Source organism: Dendrobates tinctorius, unplaced genomic scaffold (assembly GCF_039654945.1).
Source record: "Dendrobates tinctorius isolate UK_male_01 unplaced genomic scaffold, ASM3965494v1 ptg000368l, whole genome shotgun sequence".
NCBI classification, from domain to species: Eukaryota; Metazoa; Chordata; class Amphibia; order Anura; family Dendrobatidae; genus Dendrobates; species Dendrobates tinctorius.
This window is the reverse complement of record NW_027362034.1, coordinates 727,698-737,512: the sequence shown is the minus strand read 5'-3', so window position 1 is coordinate 737,512 and position 9,815 is coordinate 727,698. Positions and strand designations below refer to the sequence as shown.

Genomic DNA, 9,815 nt, shown 5'->3' with positions numbered 1-9,815 from the left:
TGCCACATATATGACGGCTCTGTGCACACAGGATCTGTGGGGAGGTCATGGCCATGTGACCAGAAGGGGCGGCGCCTCCTCCTCCATAGAACAGACGGGAGGAAGCTGTGGCCCCGCCCACACTGTCCAGCATTCACCATAGGAGAGAAGTGTGCAGAGCGCGCAGCAGAGGAGCGGAGCTGTCAGCGGGGAAGAGCGCGACACAACACACCGAGAAGCCCGGAGGAGGGAGCGGCGACACCCCGCAGAGGACAGAAGGGAGACGGTGTGTGGGGGGGCAGAGGCTGAGCATGGGGGGGGAGCAGAGGCTGGGCATGGGGGGGAGCAGAGGCTGGGCATGGGGGGGAGCAGAGGCTGAGCATGGGGGGGTGGGAGCAGAGGCTGAGCATGGGGGGGGTGGGAGCAGAGGCTGAGCATGGGGGGGGGGAGCAGAGGCTGAGCATGGGGGGGGGGAGCAGAGGCTGAGCATGGGGGGGGGAGCAGAGGCTGAGCATGGGGGGGGGGGAGCAGAGGCTGAGCATGGGGGGGGGGAGCAGAGGCTGAGCATGGGGGGGGGGGGAGCAGAGGCTGAGCATGGGGGGGGGGGAGCAGAGGCTGAGCATGGGGGGGGGGGGAGCAGAGGCTGAGCATGGGGGGGGGGGGAGCAGAGGCTGAGCATGGGGGGGGGGGGGAGCAGAGGCTGAGCATGGGGGGGGGGGGGGAGCAGAGGCTGAGCATGGGTGGGAGCAGAGGCTGAGCATGGGGGGGTGGGAGCAGAGGCTGAGCATGGGGGGGGTGGGAGCAGAGGCTGAGCATGGGGGGGGGGGGAGCAGAGGCTGAGCATGGGGGGGGGGAGCAGAGGCTGAGCATGGGGGGGGGAGCAGAGGCTGAGCATGGGGGGCGGAGCCGGAGCTGGAGTGTGGTGGACGGGAGATAAAACATAACCTTAGTATGTAGGGCTGTGGAGTCGAAGTTGGTGTAAAATGGACCGATTCCGACTCCTAAAATATATAATAAATTGGGTACAGTAGTTCAATGCAGAATGTGCTGAATATTTTTTCATAGGAATTTGGGAAAGTTATGAAATGTCCTATAAATGGCTGTTCTATTCCTGATCTAAGGCTACATTCACACACAGCGTTTTTGCTGCGTTTTTTGAGGATACGTTTTTCAGTTGCAAAAGCAGATCAGCTTTTTAAAAACTGCATCACCTGAAAGGTTTTTGAGCTCATAGATAATGTTTTCAATATCAGAGCAGATTTCTAATCTGCTTTTATTTATATATCTGTCTATCCATATCATATCTGTACCAAAAAGAATGAAAGCCGGATAGCACACAGACTAACACTCCTTTTTTTTTTTTAGCACCAGTCAGGTCCACCTCATAGCTGCCCAAAAGGACGCCCAGGACAGGCATTGCTCGTCTTCAGTAACATCAACTGATAGTTGGAATAAATAGACTGCATTCACCACCACATCTTCTTAAGGTGCAGGCTTTATTTTCAAGTGTAGGGGTGTGCAGTATGAGGTTCTGCCCCCCCCAGGTTTGATCCTGGCTACGCCCATGATGTGGATGTAGCCTGAGGATCTAGGCTTTGTCTTAGCCGAGATAAGTCACAGTATGTGTGTGTATGTGTGTGTGTGTATATATATATATATATATATATATATATATATATATATATATATATACACACACACACACAGTACAGACCAAAGGTTTGGACACGCCTCAATCAAAGCGTTTTCTTTATTTTCATGACTATGGTTTAATAAGTGGGATTTCTTGCCTTATAAATGGGGTTGGGACCATCAGTTGTGCATAAGTCTGGTGGATACACAGCTGATAGTCCTACTGAATAGACTGTTAGAATTTGTATTATGGCAAGAAAAAAGCAGCTGAGTAAAGAAAAATGAGTGGCCATCATTAGTTTAAGAAATGAAGGTCAGTCAGTCCGAAAAATTGGGAAAACTTTGAAAGTGTCCCCACGTGCAGTGGCAAAAACCATCAAGTGCTACAAAGAAACTGGCTCACATGAGGACCGCCCCAGGAAAGGAACACCAAGAGTCACCTCTGCTGCGGAGGATAAGTTCATCCGAGTCACCAGCCTCAGAAATAAATCGCAGGTTAACAGCAGCTCAGATTAGAGACCAGGTCAATGCCACACAGAGTTCTAGCAGCAGACACATCTCTACAACAACTGTTAAGAGGAGACTTTGTGCAGCAGGCCTTCATGGTAAAATAGCTGCTAGGAAACCACTGCTAAGGACAGGCAACAAGCAGAAGAGACTTGTTTGGGCTAAAGAACTCAAGGAATGGACATTAGACCAGTGGAAATCTGTGCTTTGGTCTGATGAGTCCAAATTTGAGATCTTTGGTTCTAACCACCGTGTCTTTGTGCGACGCAGAAAAGGTGAACGGAAGGATTCTACATGCCTGGTTCCCACCGTGAAGCATGGATGAGGAGGTGTGATGGTGTGGGGGTGCTTTGCTGGTGACACTGTTGGGGATTTATTCAAAATTGAAGGCATACTGAACCAGCATGGCCACCACAGCATCTTGCAGTGGCATGCTATTCCATCCGGTTTGTGTTTAGCTGGACCATCATTTATTTTTCAACAGGACAATGACCTCAAACACACCTCCAGGCTGTGTAAGGGCTATTTGACCAAGAAGGAGAGTGATGGGGTGCTACGCCAGATGACCTGGCCTCCACAGTCACCAGACCTGAACCCAATCGAGATGGTTTGGGGTGAGCTGGACCACAGAGTGAAGGCCAAAGGGCCAACAAGTGCTAAGCATCTCTAGGAACTCCTTCAAGACTGTTGGAAGACCATTTCCATTGACTACCTCTTGAAGCTCATCAATAGAATGCCAAGAGTGTGCAAAGCAGTAATCAAAGCAAAAGGTGGCTACTTTGAAGAACCTAGAATATAAGACACATTTTCAGTTGTTTCACACTTTTTTGTTAATTATATAATTCCACATGTGTTAATTCATAGCTTTGATGCCTTCAGAGTGAATCTACAATTTTCATAGTCATGAAAATAAAGCAAACTCTTTGAATGAGAAGGTGTGTCCAAACTTTGGTCTGTACAGCCATGGCTAAAAATTTTGAGAATGACACAAATATTAATTTTTACAAAGTCTACTGCTTCATTTTTTCTAATGGCAATTTGCATATACTCCAGAATGTTATAAAGAGTGATCAGCTTAACAGCAATTACTTGCAAAGTCGATATTTGCCTAGAAAATGAACTTTATCCCCCAAAACACATTTCAACATCATTGCAGCCCTGCCTTAAAAGGACCAGCTAACATCATTTCAGTGATTCCTCCATTAACACAGGTGTGGGTGTTGATGAGGACAGGGCTGGAGATCAATCTGTCATGGTTAAGTAAGAATGACACCACTGGACACTTTAAAAGGAGGCTGGTGCTTGGCATCATTGTTTCTCTTCAGTTAACCATGGTTATCTCTAAAGAAACACGTGCAGTCATCATTGCACTGCACAAAAATGGCCTAACAGGGAAGAGTATCGCAGCTAGAAAGAATGCACCTCAGTCAACAATCTATCGCATCATCAAGAACTTGAAGGAGAGAGGTTCCCTTGTTGCCAAAAAGGCTCCAGGGCGCCCAAGAAAGACCAGCAAGCGCCAGGACCGTCTCTTAAAAGTGCTTCAGCTGTGGGATCGGACTACCAGCAGTGCAGAGCTTGCTCAGGAATGGCAGCAGGCAGGTGTGAGTGCATCTGCACGCACTGTGAGGCGGAGACTCTTGGAGCAAGGCCTGGTCTCAAGGAGGGCAGCAAAGAAGCCACTTCTCTCCAGAAAAAACATCACGGACAGACTTATATTCTGCAAGAGGTACAGGGAGTGGACTGCTGAGGACTGGGGTAAAGTCATTTTCTCTGATGAATCCCCTTTTCGATTGTTTGGGACATCTGGAAAACGGCTTATTCGGAGAAGACCAGGTGAGCGCTACCACCAGTCTTGTCTCATGCCAACTGTCAAGCATCCTGAAACCATTCATGTGTGGGGTTGCTTCTCAGCCAAGGGAATGGGCTCTCTCTCAGTCTTGCCTAAAAACACAGCCATGAATAAAGAATGGTACCAGAATGTCCTCCAAGAGCAACTTCTCCCAACCGTCCAAGAGCAGTTTGGTGATCAACAATGCCTTTTTCAGCATGATGGAGCACCTTGCCATAAAGCAAAGGTGATAACTAAATGGCTCAGGGAACAAAACATAGAGATTTTGGGACCATGGCCTGGAAACTCCCCAGATCTTAATCCCATTGAGAACTTGTGGTCAATCATCAAGAGACGGGTGGACAAACAAAAACCTTCAAATTCAGACAAAATAAAAGCATTGATTTTGCAAGAATGGACTGCGATCAGTCAGGATTTGATCCAGAAGGTGATTGAGAGCATGCCAGGGAGAATTTCTGAGGTCCTGAAGAAGAAGGGTCAACACTGCAAATATTGACTTGCTGCATTAACTCATTCTAACTGTCAATATAACCTTTTGTTACTCATAATATTGTTGCAATTATATTTCTGTATGTGATAAAAACATCTGACAAACACACATAAAAACCAGAGGGCAGCAGATCATGTGAAAATATATTTGTGTCATTCTCAAAACTTTTGGCCATGACTGTACTGTATACATGTAATCGATATTATACAGCGTATTACATATTTACAATTTATTACAGTTTTTTGTGTTCTAAAGTTGTATTCCTATAAATAGATATGTTCTATCTAAATATCTTGATTATTGGATCATAGAAATGATTAAATGTCTGATGTTCACATTGTACTACAATAAATTTTTCACTTAAATATAAGCAATATGTGTCGGAGTCATGGAGTCGGAGCCGGTGTAAGGGAAATTGAGGAGTCGGAGTTGCAGGTTTGGCTTACCGACTCCACAGCCCTGGCTAGGTGTACGGAGCGGAGCCGTGTGTGTACGAGGTCTACGGAACAGAAACCTGTATACACTATATACACCTGTATTCCCCCAGCTTCAGTCACAGACCCCTGTGTACAATGTATACACATGTTTACCCCCAGCTTCGTTCGCAGACCCCTGTATACACCCGTATGCCCCCAGCTTCGGTCACAGGCCCCTCAGTGTGCACTGTATGAACCAGTATACCCCCAGCTTCAGTCAGACACCTCGCTGTACGCTGTATACACCTGTAATCACACCAGCTTTGGTCACAGACCCCTGTGTGTAGGCTGTACACACTCGTATATCCCCAGCTTTGGTCGCAGACTCCTGTGTAAGCTGTATACACCCGTATACCCCCCAGCTTCGGTCGCAGCCCCCTGTGTATGCTGTTTACACCCATATACCCCCAGCTTCGGTAACAGCCCCCTGTGTACGCTGTATACACCCGTATACCCCCAGTTTCGGTCACAGACTCCTCTGTGTACACTGTATACACCAGTACACCCCCAGCTTCGGTCACAGACACCTCTGTACTCTGTATACACTCGTATACCCCCAGCTTCAGTAACAACCCCCTGTGTACCCTGTATACACCCGTATACCCCCAGCTTCGGTAACAACCCCCTGTGTACGCTGTATACACCTGTATACCCCCAGCTTTGGTCGCTGACCCCTCAGTGTACACTGTATACACCCGTATACCCCAGCTTCGGTCGCAGACCCCTCAGTGTGCGCTGTATACACCCGTATACCCCCAGCTTCGGTAACAACCCCCTGTGTACACTGTATACACCTGTATACCTCCAGGTTTGGTTGCAGACCCCTCAGTGTACGCTGTATACACCCCCTATCTGTGCTGATGGGGAAACATGGACATGAGAGGAGCACCGTAGGTCAAATAGGGGACACGTGGCATCTGTGAAAAACATGATAAGTCATGTGAAGGGGCCGTACAGTCACATAATAGAAAACAGCAGAATTGCCATCTTTTTCTACATCCCACCTCGCAAACAGCAGAATAAAAACAAGTCCTACATGTCCCCCAAACTACTCTGCTAAATTCCCTCTGGCTCCGTTGCCGATGGTTCAGGCTCCCTGATGGTTATTATTCACTTTGCAGCTATAATATAAGGTGAAGCCACAAGACCTCTGCAGCCCAGTGCTGAGACTGACGGAGACCCCCAGAGCCACCAGACACCTGCAGCCCAGTGCTGAGACTGACTGACTGAAACCACTGACTGACAGAGCCACAAGACCACTACAGCCCAGTTCTGAGACTGACGGAGAACCCCGGAGCCACAAGACCACTGCAGCCCAGTGCTGAGACTGACGGAGACCCCTGGAGCCACAAGATGACTGCAGCCCAGTGCTGAGACTGACGGAGAACCCCGGAGCCACAAGACCACTGCAGCCCAGTTCTGAGACTGACGGAGAACCCCGGAGCCACAAGACCACTGCAGCCCAGTGCTGAGACTGACGGAGACCCCCGGAGCCACAAGACCACTGCAGCCCAGTGCTGAGACTGACGGAGAACCCCGGAGCCACAAGACCACTGCAGCCCAGTGCTGAGACTGACGGAGAACCCCGGAGCCACAAGACAACTGCAGCCCAGTGCTGAGACTGACGGAGAACCCCGGAGCCACAAGACCACTGCAGCCCAGTGCTGAGACAGGCAGAGACCTCCCGGAGCCACAAGACCCCTGCAGCTTAGTGCTGAGACTGGCAGAGAAGCCCGGAGCCACAAGAACACTGCAGGCCAGTGCAAAGACTGGCAGAGACCCCCAGAGCCACAAGACCCTTTTGTCAGGGATTTTTTATGTTCCAATTAGAAATCGTCTAGACCTGAATAAGTAAGATGTTTCTTTATTTGGTCATGCCGGCACGGAGAGAGAGAATGACAGCCACACTAGGTGTGGGCCGTCCTCTGTCTAACTCAATACATATTCTTAAGAGTTTAAATAGGAAAAGAAGGCGTTGAAAACACTACATTTGCAAGAAAAATAGTACATGCAATTAGAATAAGCGTAGCTGTTAATCCTTATCTACGTTACCAGAGAAGTCATGCAAGATAAGGAAAACCAGCTAACGTTCACAAAAAGTAACACCCAAAGGTAACACCCATATGTTCACAATACGTAAGCTAAAAAGAGTTTCAAAGTCTAGGCAAAATAAATGGCTTATGCAATCATGTGTGCATATATACTGTGGATGCACACACACATATATATATATATATATATATATATATATACTCACACATACACACGTGTGTGTGTGTGTGTGTGTGTGTGTGTGTATATATATACTGTGTATATATATATATATATATATATATATATATATATATATATATATATACTGTGTGTGTGTATATATATATATATATATATATATATATATATATATATATACACATACATACACATGCACATAAAAGAAAGAACTTTATTACAATTATTATAACATTCCCTCATCTTGTAGTAAAATCATCTATCTGTACACATTGGGGACAGATTTCTTTTTGTCAGGTTTCACAGAAGATCTTCATATAATATAGATGGAGAGTAATATGTTCAGTATATTTATCATTAAGTCCCAACATTTTCATTCTTCCAAGGTCTCCATTCCTTGATACATAGGTTTTGTTATGGCAGAGTCAATCAGTCTTTGAACAAGTCCTCTAGTGCATAGAATAGCACAGCATCCACAAACAATCAGCACTCCGGCCACGATGGTAAGAGATGTCAACGCAGAAGTGAATACTCCGGACCATTTCCCAAACCATCCTTCAGTCTAGGAATATGTCGTCATATCCAGAGTTCTCAGCTAATTCATTAGACAGGGCAGTCAGTCCATCAAGAGCTTTGGAGATACTCCCATCAGGATCTGTATTAGGGATAAAGGGTGCAACAAAATCCTCCAAACATTTTATATTCACCTCCCTTTTCTGCTAAGAACTTGTCTAATGCGATCCTATTCTGCCAAGCCATGAGAGGAGTTGGTCCTAATTGCTCAGCTATCCCTTTAACTGCATCTCGGGTATAATTAGCAAATCTCTGCTGGTTATAGTATAAGTAGTTTATCCAATCTACATTTTTATTTATAATCACCCACCAAATTATGGCTTCCCACCTGGCTGCTACCTGGATCCTAGCCTTGTACTCGGTGGTCACTCCCGTGGGAACTCCAATGTCATCTCTGTAGATACTAGAATGGAAGGATCCTTGCAGAGTTTCACGCTTCTGTCTCTTCCTCTACGTACCTTTGGCCATATCCCTGTTGACAACAGGTGGAACGGAATTATTAGCTGGACCACCACACAATCCCCTCGGGAACCATGTGGTAGTCTGGCTCTTATGCTTTTATCACCGCATAACGACCATATATCCGCTCTCAGGGTAGTGTGGTCTGACCATATGGCTGAGTACTTGGCCCTGTGGGAGACAATGATCCATTCTCTACAAGAGTCGCCTTGGAGCTCTCCGAAGTCGTGTCCATGCCCTGGAAGACTAGAACAAGTATAGTTACCAGGATTAGCAATCACCTGTGGTGGGATATCCGGTTTCTCAAGTGGGGGATATACATTTTCCTTCCCTTTCTGAGCAGACATAAGTTTTACTATATAACTTAATTTTTTAAACCTGTTTGCAATGTATTTAAGCCATTCTAACCATTCATTCTTCTCCTCACAGCCTCTCTCTAGAGCTAGTTTATCTTCATAAGTTAGGTTAGACAATCTAACTATGAACCCTATGGACTCTGTTATGGTTCTCTCTGGCATACCTTCCTTGGGTCTATGTATTATTAATAATGCTATTAATAATGCTATTATTCTGAACTTCTATGTAGAAATGTCCTATTGGGTCTGCTCCTGACATATCAGCTCCTATAACCTTCGATCCCTCATCTTAGGGTTTTTTAAAAGTTCTCAGTAGCTGATTACAATTATTCTTATTTGTGTAAGGGGATCTCCTTTCTCCTAATGGAGAATCAGGCTTTAAAATCTATGTAGCCATAAGGCTTATACCTATAGTCTCGGGCTACAATTGTCCATGCTGCTTTACTCCAGTCACACATCCATTACCTCTGCTATTAGAGCTCATAACACAAACATACTTATCAGACTGCTAGTTTCACAGCTTGTTCCCTGTCTCTACATCATATATACAACAGACAGAAATCCACTAACATGGCGGCCTCCTGCCCGATTTCAAAAGTAGGATTTAAAGTCTTAAATCTGAAACCATTCTACCACCCTGGACTTTCCTCTCCTGCTGGGTCTATTACCCTCCAATCTCCCATCACTATGGTCACGAAGAATATACATGTGACTAACCCTGATGTACACATCCTAGATCTGACCGTCTTGTCCGGGTAAGGGGATGAATGGGAGACCACCAGTTTGAGACAAGCTTTCCCTTCTGGAAAAACCTCCCTTTGTAGCTGGACTTTGACAAGCAAGTCAGATCCTACTCTGTCCCTACCTGTCTGACAAGTTTACAGTATGAGAGATGGATCCAGGAATCTTGACCACAGTAGGAGAAGTCCACAGGACTTGGTAAGGACCTTCCCACTTAGGATGGTGCTGGTGTTTCTTCTTTATCACCTTCACAAGGACCCAGTCTGCAAGTTTCACAATCTCAGGTTTTGTTAGTGAGTTTCCTGGAAAAAAACTACGAGTAGAAACTTCTTTGTGAGTTAATATCTTAGCCATATATTCTGCTAATGTACAATCAACTTCCTCATCTATCCTTTTAAAGGATTTTAGCTGAGGTGACAGAAAAGATCTCCCGTATATGACTTCAAAAGGCTGTCAGCACTACAGATGTCCGTGTGACATACATATTTAGTACAACCAATAGGAGACAGTACAACCAA

At 46.1% G+C, this 9,815-nt stretch overlaps 1 protein-coding gene across 1 annotated transcript in view; it reads left to right on the top strand.

The window, feature by feature from the left end:
* Nucleotides 1-37: 37 nt before the first annotated feature.
* The window catches only part of LOC141075744 (uncharacterized), a 559,419-nt gene continuing 549,641 nt past the window's right edge, over nucleotides 38-9,815 (top strand). The window contains exon 1 of the mRNA XM_073562891.1: nucleotides 38-265. The gene's annotated coding sequence lies outside the window, so the exon portion shown is untranslated. The remainder of the gene's footprint in view (nucleotides 266-9,815) is intronic.